Raw genomic sequence first — 12,231 nt, 5'->3', positions numbered from 1 at the left:
GGCTAACATCTGGCTAGCTCCTCTCCCTCACTGTTCGCCACCAACACCAGCTTCTTTCTAATGGAAGGAGAGGGGTAAAGTAGCCTCGAGATTGGTATTTATGGGTTTCCTTCTTCCCTTCCCTTCCATATTTCCCACTGAAATTCTGTTATAATCTGTTAGAGCCCCTTTATCTCTAGACCAGAACCAATAATAGTATCTCCTTTCACAAAAGCTGATTTCTCTTTAATCACAGCACTAAACACCCTATCTGGAGTGTTAGAAAATCCTTCCTCAGGTCTAATCCAAAATGATCTTCTTCCTCTAGTTCCCATGGGGTGAGTTTCCTTGGTCCTGAGACTATGGTTTATAGGATGGGGTTGGGGGAAGGAAGAGGTGCATATTGTCTCATTTAAGGAGAACAGTAAATAGATGGGGGAATGTAGTTTCCTTTACCAAATCTAAATAGAACGGAGATCTGCTTGAATTGCAGTTGAAAAGATGGATGTTCATTTTCAGGAAAGATTCCAGATAGCTGGGGATAGAAAACCAAGGTAGAGAGTGAAAGTAGGGGTTTTCATCTCATTTATAAACTATATATATAGCTAGATTTATAGATTTCTCTATACTATGTCTCCTGTGCATTAAAACAAAACAAAATGGAGACTTTGAGAGATCATTTTATCTATCTCCTTCACCAGTCCGCCAGCCAATAAACATTTATTAAATGTCTACTGTGTGCCAGGCACTGTGGCCAAGTTCTGGGAACACAAAGAAAAGCAAAAGACAGTCCCTTACTGTAGTCTAACATGCAAACAACTATGTACAAGCACAATATGAAGGGGACAAATTGGAAATAATCAACAGAAGAAAAGTACTAGAATTAAGGGGGAACAGGAAACATTTCCTGTGGAAGACAGTTCTGGCTGGGATTTGAAGGGGAAGTCTCCTTAACTTCAAGAAAATGGAGATGAGGATGAAGAACTTTCCAGGTATGGGGGACAGCTTTAAAATGCCTGGAGCCAAGTAATGGAGTGTCTTGTTCAAGACAACACAGTGTCACTGGATTACAGAATATGGGGTCCTTAACTTAGGATTCAGTGAACTTGTTTGAGGGTATTTTGATAATTGTATTTCAATATAATTGACTTTCTTTGTAATTCTCTGTGTTTTATTCTATCCATTTAAAAGCATTATTCTGAGAAGAAATTCATAGGCTTCAGCAGGTTATGAAAAGGTACAAATACACACAAAAAAGTCTCGTGAAAAGGGGGCTTTAGTAGATCATGATTTCTCTTGGGCTCTTACCAAAAAAGATTCTGATCTACCAACAAAGAGGTGGAAGATTTTTTTTCCTTTTGAAATGTCTAGTCTTCTTACTTCATTGATACTGCTTTTTAGAATTGTGGTGACTATCTAGGGATAGAAACAAAATTTGAGTTAGAATAGGAAGACCTAGGTAGAGATTTTGACTTAAGTTTCTACCAAGATACAAAGTCTATTCCTACTTCTCTAGCCCTGATTCTGACATTTTCTAGCCTTTACCTATATATTCTACTTGGACTAGAGACATGGTTGGGGTGGAGGCTTTCCATTAAGGAAAGATTCCCACTCAGCTGGAATGGGTGAGGCAGTGGAGTAGCTGAGATAATGCCTAAATATGAAGAGCCTGGGATTATGGAAGAATGAAGGGAGGTAGGACTTTGTGGATCAAGTGGGCTGGATACCATTTACTCCCAGTCCTTACCTGTAAGTGCTACTTGGAGTCTAACTCCCCAGTGATGAAAACATCTCAGGCTTTCTTCAAGGGCAGGATGAGACATGCAGGGCAGGGCAGGTTAAAACAGATCCTGGCAACAGAATAGACAGTAGACAGTGTATTTGGTGGGGGGTTGGGAGGGCTTGCAGACTTTCCCCAAAGAGCTGAGTTCAAGAAATAGTGGAGGATGGGGAAAGCATGTTTATGAAAAGAAGAAAGGGATCAGTTAGATGGAGCAGCGGAGGGAGAACTGGCCCTGAAATCAGGCTCTGAGTTCAAATTTGCCCTCAGACATTTCCCATTTTCTAACAGTTGAGCCTGGGCAAGTCACTTAACTCCAATTGCCTCAGAGAGACAGAGAGAAAAGAGAGGGAGAAGAGAGAGAGAAAGAGAGAGAGAAGAGAGAGAGAGAGAGAAAGAGAAAAAAGAGGGAGAGAGAGAGAAAAGAGAGAGAGAGAGAAAAGAGAGAGAGAGAAGAGAAAAGAGAGAGAGAGAGAGAGAGAGAGAGAGAGAGACAGACAGACAGAGAGAGAGAGAGAGAGAGAGAGAGAGAGAGAGAGAGAGAGAGAGAGAGAGAGAGATTGGGAATCCAGCTATCTTCTCTGTAATGTAATTAAAGCTGTGGTCTCTAGCATAAATTTTGCTTTGGTTTCCCTTTTCTTTTGCTTCTTCCATGGAATGGAAAAGAATTTATTAAATGTTTCTAATATGCTTTGTGAGAGGTGACATTGCATGTGGATACAGCAATGGCTTCATAACCAAAATGAGGTTCAAGTCTCTTTACACACACTGGCTGTGTAAGCCATCCTTTTAGTGCTCTAAGCAATTCTCTAAGACTTTTAAGTGACAGAGACACAGTTAGTTTTGGTAAAGTGAATTTCTTCATCAAGGGGGTTCTCAGGATACCAATGGGCCGAGTACCTGGGGAAGACAAATAGAAAAGTGAGATAGATTTTGCTGCAAAGAGTTCACATTCTCTTTGGGAGAGATCATACATAAAGAATAGTCCATTTCCAAGGTTAGTGGGAATATCTGGTGATACATTGTGGGGATCCACTGAGAGGCTAAGAAGTCTTTTGGTGTGCTCTTGGGAAGGGGAAACTTGGGCAAGCAGAGTTTTTGGTGGACACTGGGAGAATGAATCTATTTTCTAATCATCTTCAATCATGAGAAAGGTATCATTGTCTTTTTAAAGGATTTTTTCCTTTTCCTTATTTCCATCCAAAAGCAATTTTTCAATGTCTTCTCTGCTCTTCCATCTCAGATTCTCCCAGTTCATTTCCTCCACAGTAGATCCTCTACTGATTTATCATTATCAGAAAAATGTCTACTCTGCCACAATTTCTCTGGGACCTAAGTAGCATATTGTTCTAACTCAGCGTTACCTTGTTGCACTAAGATTGGGTCTTCCATACCTTCCTACCCAATATCTTTTCTCTCCTCTATTTGCTTTGCAAAATTGCAGACATTCCATCTTTCCTCTAGAACCCTGATGGATCTTCTTTTTTGGACTCTCTTGATCTCACTCCTCTCCATCTCTACAACTATTGTCTCGATTCCTTCATGCTTCCCTCTTTTATCTTTACAATGCAGAGTGGGGGACCTCAAGTTAGGCAAACTTGAGTTCAATTCCAACTTCAGGTACTTACTAGCTATATACCCCTGGGCAAGTTACTTTAGTCTGCCTCAGTTTCCTCATCTGTAAAATAAGGATCATAATAACACCTACTTTACAGAGTTATTGTAAGGACAAAACGAGGTAATATTTATAAACTTCTTTGCAAAGCTTAATGTGTTATAAAAGTGTTAGCTGTTATCATTATACTTACCAGCACTTTGATCCTTACCTTGAGGAGACTGAGAGGGCAAGACATGGGCACATCAGGAGAGAAGCAAGGTTTTAGCTCGTGCCAGGAGAAATCTAGGTTAAACTTCACCAGTGACTTTCTGAAAGATTCTGAAATAGGATGACCAAGGAGATTTACTCAATGGGCCATCTTGAAGTGGGGCAGAACTCCCTTGTTTGAGTTTTTGGCTTTGAAACTGGGAAGATTAGCAAAAGGAATATGGTTAGAGCAAAGGGCTTATGTATTGGGTAATTGGGGATATTGAGGACTATTTCTTTATCTCAATCTTTTATTTAGGTTCTTATTGAAGTGAATTGGTCAAAAAGTGGTTGGACTGTGCTTGGGTTTTTGTATTTGAATTCCAGTTCTGATCGGCCTTATGAAGAGAGGGATTGGGACAGGGGATCTTCTCCCTGGCCCTCACTTTTCTCTAGATAGACATCACCTCTCAGCTCTAGTCAGGTGAGACTTACTCCAACTTGGAGAGATAACGAACGTGGGCTTTTTCATTTTTGGGACAGCTTAAAGTTAGATGGAAGGAAGGATCTCTTGTTTTTTACCATTAGGGTTTACCAAAGTTGGTGACTAAAACACAGGTTAAACATTTTTCCTGTTAAATGTAGGCCTGAGAACAACTTAAAGCCAGGGGTGTACTGGTAAATGTTTAACAATAAGCTTTCTAGAAAAAAAGTACTTTTAAGTTTAATTTGCATATTAACATTTTCTTTATCATTTTCTTACAGTCTAGAAATCAACAAAACAATAAATCAAGCCCTGATTAATAGTTTGATGATTTCTGAGATATAAATGCTCTCATTGAAAATTTAACAATCAGCTTGGGGCTAGTATGAGTTGGCTCCTGCATGCACATCTCTTGCTTTGAGTTACCATCGCCCAGAGCTAAGGAGTTTGGATCCAGCACAGAATTATTCTCACTCCATGATGTATAGAATGTAGGAATGATAGGCTGTGTGTGATGGTTTCGCCAGGGGCTTCTGGTTGATCCTCAGCCTGTCTTCTCTTTTTTCCACTTCTCAGACCTCTACTAGCTACATCTCTCTGTCACACTGGGACAATTAAAATTATAGCTAGAATTTATGTAGTGCTTTACAAATATTATCTAATTTTATTCTCTTGCACATGTTTAACATATATTGAATTGCTGGCTGTCTAAGAGAGGGGAGTGTAAGGAAGGGAAGAGGGAAACATTTGGAACATAAGGTTTTGCAAGGGTTTGCATGTTGAAAGCTACCTTTGCATATATTTTGAAAATAAAAAGCTATTGTTAAAAATTTTTTTATTCTCATAACAACCTTGGGAGGTAGGTTCTATTATTAGCCCCATTTTTTTTTAAATAAATGAGGAAACAAAGGCTAAAGACTTGCTTAGAGTCACACAGTAAGGATTACAGATTTGAATTCAGCTCTTTATGACTCTAGCTTCAGTATGCTAAACACTGTGCCACCTGCATTTTAATTTAATGTAAATTTATTTTATATTTATATTCATTATTAAATTATTTAATTTTATTTTTAAATTTATATTTAATTGATTTATTAAATTATTTAATTTAATATTACATTATATTTATCTGTGTCTGACAGAATTAACAAGGCACATTTATTGGAAAATTTCTTAAAATTCACTCTTGTTTCTTTGTAGTAATGGCATAGGCATGGAGAACTCAAAATTATAGTCAGAATGCAAAGGAAGGCTCCCAGCATTTTGAGTGCCCTCCTTCTGATGTCTTTGTGGAAGGACAGAGATGAGAATCCCTTGGAATAGACAAGCCTGAAGGAACTGCATTTTGCACTCTAGAGAGAGTACCCACAATATGCTAATTGATCTGTTGAGGCTATTGGAGGTAATAAAAACATAATTCTGTAAGATCATAGACCAAGAGCTAGAAGAGACTTGAGAAGTGATTTAGTTAAACCCCTCATTTTTATGCAGAAAGGTGGACAGTCTGCTCAGGGTCTCATGGGTAAAACAAAGATTTCAAACCTAAATCCTCTTACTTCAAAACCAGCCCTCCCCCCACTGCATTGAGACACTTCCCATTTGAAGATAGTTGGGGTTGGGTAGTGGTGGTGTGTATGTAGGGGAAGGTATTTTGTTGTATGCTTCAAATTCTGGGAATTCTAATATTACAGATTAAATATTAAAACTGTACAGTGAATATATGACTTCTCCAAGGTAAATGGGAAGCTATTTATTTTCCTATTCTAACAGCCTCCATTTTCCCCTGCATCTCCCTCTGTTTTAGGGATAGACAATATACCTTTCAGAGATATCCTGCTGTCTGTATAGCTCAGACCAGAAAAGATAGAGAAAAAGGCATGAAGAGGTGGTCATATCTTCTGACCCAAGCATGAAAGTTTTGTGGGCACTGAAATCACTGACCTTCCACCTGAGGAGCTGAGGAAAGAGGAGTGCAGCTGGTGAAGGTGACAGCATCAAGGTGCTTTATAGACCTGAGAGGACTTATTGAGAGGAGGATGGGGAAGAGCGATAGGATAGAATGAGGAGGCAGCTAGGGATGCTCCTTGGCACCGGCTCCTTGGCAACGGTTACCTAGCAACCCTCCCCCCCCCACCTTCCTTTCTGGTCTCCTGCAAGGAGCTAGAGAGCTTGGAGTGAATGACAATTTGGAGAAACAGCCACAGTCAGAAGATCTAAGAGGCTCTAAAGAAGATGGATAAGAAAATCGATGCATAATAAAAACCACAGGCAAAGCCACCTTGACGGAGGGCGGGTGGTTTTCTTCTCCCACCCCTTTCAGTCTTCTGAACTGAAGAGCTCCATTCCCAGCCTAGCATTCCTTCCGATTCCCCATTTTACCCCTTAGAAATTCAGAGAGGCATTTGCAGAGATTTCAAGGGGAGAGGAGGAGGATGGGGACCTGGGGGATAACAAAACAAGGGCAAAGCAATAGGGGTAAAATAGAGAAGCCTGGGGAAGGGGATATATTTCAGCTGTACTGTGCATAAGGGAATGAGGTTAGACAGGAAGAACTTTGAAACAATGGAGAATGGTAAGATATTGAAACCAGTTTCAAATTCTATCCAGGAGGGATTTAAAATAGACAAATTGAGGCAGTTTTTTGAAGATAACCAATTGAGATAAAGTATTGCTTGCAAGAAGGAGGATGCATTGGATGATCTTTTTCCTTTTTTTTTTTTTTTTTTGAATGAATTTTTCGTTTGTGGGATGAACCAAGCATTTCTATAAAATCATATAATAAAAATATAAAACTGCAAACTCTTACAACTTTCTATTCCTTTCAAATATTTAATGAAATTATCATGAAAATTTCTCTTTTTTCTTTTTTTTTCCCTTTTTAAAATGATTTTTGAGTCCCCCTTTATGATTTAGTGATTAGTACTCCCTTCTAAAACCTTATCCTGATAGAAAAGATGGTCTTGCTAGCCTCTCATTCTGTTTTGGTGTATTTCTGGCTGCTTCCATGATAAAACCTTAGCTCATAGAGGCATACCTCATAGGGTCAGGTAATGGGCCTGAACTGATGTTTGATCTTTTAGCAGGAGGGGTGCAGGTGACTGACCTACCTATACTAGTTCAGTTCAATCAGACAGACAGATCTCTGCACCTATAGAATCACAAGGCTAAATTATGGATCATAGGATCATGGACCCTAAGTTGGCAGGGCCCTAGGAAGCTTTGGGAGTCCAAGGGTTTTGGTTTTGGTGTAAACTTGAGGAGACAATGTGCACCTTGTCTCCTCATCCCCATTCCCTCCAGCCCAGCCAGGCTGGCATGTCACAGACCCTTTTGGCAGTTAGATGAAATTGAAAGAGCCCTAAGAACAGAATTATGTTTCTAAATGCATAAATTAAAATGCACAAGATTACAAAGAAAACTATATTTAAATATAATTATCAAAATATTTAAAAAGGGACTCACAGACCTTAGACCACCTTGTGGGGGAGAAGAGGTAGTTGGTGGATTCAGATTAAGACCCCCTGATCTCCAGACTTGCAAATCATCTTATTTTCTGGGTATAGTTAATTAGCAAAGCTTTAGGGATTCTGAGCTTGTCTCCCTGTTGCTTTTTGTAATTAAATCTAAATTCTAGCTTCAAGGTTTTTGACCTATCACTACTATATACCTCCCAATGCTTTAGTTTAATCACATGATTGTTTGCTTCTCACTACCTTAAGTTTTGTCCATGTTTAACCCAGAGCATGCAAAGAAAAGAGGAAATGCTTTCTATCTAATAGGGAACAAAGTTGGAAGGATGAGGGAAAAGTAGTATGTTGTTCCTGGGGTCGAGGTTACTCTGTATAATCAGGGATGATTTCTAGGAGAAAGAAGGCTCAGGAAGGGGATAGGAAGGGTTTCTCAGGCAGTAGAAATGGCCTATGTGAAAGCTTGGAGGGTAGGAGATGGGAAGCTAATTTGTTTAACCTGAGAGCTTGTGTTGAGGATTTACTACAGTATGAAGGTAGTTAGGTCTGGAGGGAAGCAGGGTTAGTGATGATAAAAATAGCTTATGTTTATATAGCACCTTACTATTTACCAAGCACTTTACATAAATTATCTCATCTGATCCACTGTGTGAGGGAAGAATTCCTATTATACCGATAAAGAAATGAAATGCTTGGGGAGGTTCTTGCTTTCCCAGGTCACATAACCTGGGAAAAATCGACAAATTGCTGGGAGAGAACTAGTGTGTGTCATTAGTACTGGAAATCCTGTAGGGAAGATAGGTATTCAAACCTTGATCTTAATGCCTAGAGAAACCTTAACCCGAGCATGGAAGAATTCGGATGAGATGGACAATTGGGAGCTACTGAACTTTTTAAGCAAGAACAAGATCAGGGTCGTTAGTGGTTCAGGAAGCTACATAAGTGCTGCTGTGTAAAGGATAATTGGGAGTGGGAGGCCTCAAGAAGGCTGATGCTGTAGTCCTGATCCAGCCCAGGGAAGGATTAGATTTGGGGCAAGAGCTGGTTGCTCAATGTCCTGGCTGGGCTGGAGGGGGAGGGGGTGAAGATACAGGGAGCACATTGTTTCCCCAAGCTTGCATCACAGACTTCTCCTGAACAAAACACTCTGTTTCCAGCTCCAGCTGACTCATTCCCCCTATTCCCCCACTTTTCCCCCTGCTAGAGGAGGTATGTGGCTTCTGAAAAGAGCTGGTGGGGATAAGAGCCAAGGAATGATGGGGCCAGGATGCTTAAGTTTTTCTTATGTATTTCTCCCTCTCTGGGGCTTTTCTTCCCACCCTTATCCCCTCATCTTGGGGAAGAGAAGGTGGAAAGTCATTTAATCAGTCATCCTTGTCTCTGGATTAGAGGGCCCAGGAGTTCAGTAGTCTCCAAAGGAGAGGGATGTGTAAGGTGATCGATTAGTGAAGTGGCAAAAAAGAAAATATGGGCTGAGGGCCTTCCTACTTGTATTGGTGATTTCTGACAGAGTGGCTCTAATCTGTCTCTTTTTTTGTTTTTCTTTCCATCTTTCTCAAAGGGTTGAAACAGATGCAGACTGGGTAAGGGGCACAGGGTAGCTGGGACTACAGCAGTTCAGTCAGTCCCAGCCCCAGTCCCAGCTGGACACAGTACTGGCCATGATTGTGGCAGAGAAGAAGGTAGCAGCAGGGGCCTAGGAGGCAGTAGATTGTACATTGGGCTCAACCCAGAACTTTTTGGCCCAGCTGGTCGGTAGAAGGTCGTAATAAATCAATCATTCAGCCAGCACTTAGTAATCAGCTTCTATGTAAGGCACTGGGGTTACATAGACAAAATCGAAACAGGCTCTGACTTCAAGTAGCTTATAGTCTATCTGGGAAGATATTCTTAGACAGGGTATTCCCCAGTCTTGCTGTAGTTTTAAGCTCAATAAATTCATTAAGTTTTTAAAAAGCTTAATAATGAAATTATATGCTTAATAAGCTTAAGCCTCATTAAGACTTTAGTTATTATTAGCTAATTAAAGACAATCTTCCTTTTGAAATAATTTCTCCATTTATTGTTCACTTCTTTGTAAGTTTCATAGTCTCATTCATATATATGTGTATATGTCTATATCTATATCTATATATATGTGACTTTTCAGTACCTTCTGGCAATTAGAGAGATCAGGAAAGGCTTCATATAGAAAGCTTTTGAAGGAGACTAGCAATTCTTAGAGAGGAAGAAGGAATATGTTTTAGGTACAGGGAACAGTCAGTGCAAAGAAGAAGTATCCAAAATGTCATTTGGATTGTAGTCTAATGTGCATGAAAGGAAATAATGTTCCTAATTAATCTGGGAAAAGTCAACGACCAAAGGAGAGCAATGATGCAGAAACTTACGAAGAAGTGAACAATAAAGCAAGAAATTATTTCAAAAGGAAGATTGTCTTTAATTGGCTAATAATAATAGCTAACATTTATGGAGCGCTTCCTATGTTCCAAGTACTAGGCACTTTACAATTATTATCTCATTTGATTTTCATAACAACCCTGAGAGGTAAGTGGTATTATTATCCTTATTTATAGATGAGGAAACTGAGGCAAATAAAGGTTAAGTTATAGCTGGTATCTGAGGCTGGACTTGAATGAATTTAGGCTTTTCACACTCCAAGTACAGCCCTCTATGCATTGCGCCTCCTAGTTGTCCTACCTTTCAAATCTCACTTAAAATCATATCTTCTACAGTATGCTTTTCTCAACCTCTCTTAATTCTTATGTTCTTCCCAGAGCAACTAAGTGGTAAAGTGAATAGAGCACTAGCCTTGGAGTCAGAAGGACCTGAATTAAAATCTGATCTTAGGCATTTATTAGCTGCATGATCCTGAATAAGTTGCTTATCCTTGCTTATCTATCAAAATAAATTTACTTCCAGAAAAAATTCTAATGCCTTTCATCCATTGATAATCCTCCCATTTATCTTTGCATGATATCTCTCCTTCCATTAGACTGAAGGCAGATACTGCCTCTTCTTCTCTTTGTATCCCTAGCACAGTGCCTGGACCATAGTAGGCACTTAACAAGTGTTTATGGACTGATAAATCAGTGTCATGGTTACGATAGTAATCTACATGTGGATTTTAGGCAACAGTTGACAAAATAATCAATTCCAATAAATCATTCTAAATACTTAATATTTTCTTTAACTGATTCTCCACGTGGTACCTAGAACTGAAAACTATTCCAGAGCAGGGCAGACTATAGCAAGACTGTCATCTTCCTGATCCCAGATACTCTGTCTCAGTGAAGCTTACGATCATGTAAGTATTTCTGGCTGTCATGTCATTATTGCTTCATAGAGAATTTGCCCAAACCCCCACATCATCTTTAGATAAACTACTGTCTAGCCAATCTTTTCCATCTTGTATTTGTGATTTTTTTTAAAAATTCAAGCATAAGACTTGATCCTTATCCCTATTGAATTTCATTTTATTAGATGTGGATCAAATTCTTGTCTGCCAAGGTATTTATCTATCCTGTCATCCACTGCATTAACTTATTTCTCCAAGCTCTGTGTCACTTGCCATTTGTACATTTCTTCAAGTCACAGATTTTTTTTTAAAGCATACATTCATTCCTGGAAGGCACTTCAATAGAGGCCTCCTTCCTAATCAATACTGTGTGATTAGTGGCTATTCTTTGGATCTAGCCAGTCGACCAGTTCCAAATCTACGGTAACTTTAAGTTTGAAGGTAGCTCTCCATCTTTTACGTAAAAATGCCCCCAAAGACTTTGCTAAAAGGTGGATAACCTTCTCTTGATCTATACTGTGGGCAAAGATGTCTAGTATGCAGTCTGTGATGAAACCATTCTATGGTTTGTAATCTTTCCTACATGGTTACCAATCACCTCTTTAATTATAACTTTTAAAATTATTACAGGAATCAAAGTAGGCATGCTAACAGGCCTATAGGATAGAGTGCCCTTTCCTCCTTTTTTTAAATATATAATTTGAGCATTTGATCCCCTTCTCTCCAGTTCTGTGGCATCTTTCCTATTTTCTAGTCTTCCAAAAGATAATTGATAGTGGCTCAATTATCACATCCAACAATTTTTTCAGTACAATGAAAGGTCATTTTGCTGGGCTTGACTTGGACTTATCTAGGGAAGCTCAACTTACTATTTTACTATTTTCTTACAGATACTAAATTTCAATTCCATGGTAGTTATTTTTATTCTGTCCTTTCTATGCTAGAGATGCTTTTCCTCATCAGAGAAAGCAAAAACAAAAGTGGGAAATGCTACCTATTCTAAGTTCTCCATTGTCATTACCCCTTCCACCTCATCCACTATTCCTATCCTTTCTCTGAATCTTCTCTTTCCCAATATAGCTCAGAAATTAACAAACCATATTGAAATATGTTTTGCACAATTCCACATGTATAACCTATATCAAGTTGCTTATTCTCTCATTGAGGGGGCAGGGTGGGAGAGAAGAAAGGAGAGACTTTGGAACTCAACATTTTTTAAAAGAATATTGTAAGTTTTTACACATAATTTAAAAGTAGAATTTTTAAAATTAAAAAAGAAACTAATTTATAAAAAGAAATAAACTTGTTTTATGTCAACGGTTTCATCTCATTCTGCAGTTTAGTGTTCCTGACACTATTCTTTGTACTACCTTTTGTATTTGACTTCTTTGCTATCCTTTCTTTTCTTTTTAGTTATGCTTT

General features: G+C 39.0%; 1 long non-coding RNA gene across 2 annotated transcripts; it reads right to left on the bottom strand.

Moving 5' to 3' along the window:
• Positions 1-435: 435 nt before the first annotated feature.
• LOC127539182 (uncharacterized) lies at positions 436-6,124 on the bottom strand. 2 transcript variants are annotated; one of them, XR_007947876.1, is made up of 5 exons: positions 5,989-6,124; positions 3,586-3,781; positions 1,727-1,829; positions 1,288-1,395; positions 436-514 (listed from the first exon to the last, which is right to left on the bottom strand). It is a non-coding gene; the product is annotated as an uncharacterized LOC127539182 (long non-coding RNA). The 2 variants fall into 2 exon arrangements; XR_007947877.1 differs by having other exon boundaries at positions 3,586-3,695.
• Positions 6,125-12,231: the final 6,107 nt, after the last annotated feature.

The sequence above is a fragment of the Antechinus flavipes genome, chromosome 5 (assembly GCF_016432865.1).
Source record: "Antechinus flavipes isolate AdamAnt ecotype Samford, QLD, Australia chromosome 5, AdamAnt_v2, whole genome shotgun sequence".
In the NCBI taxonomy this organism is placed as follows: domain Eukaryota; kingdom Metazoa; phylum Chordata; class Mammalia; order Dasyuromorphia; family Dasyuridae; genus Antechinus; species Antechinus flavipes.
This window is presented reverse-complemented; position numbering and strand designations above follow the sequence as displayed.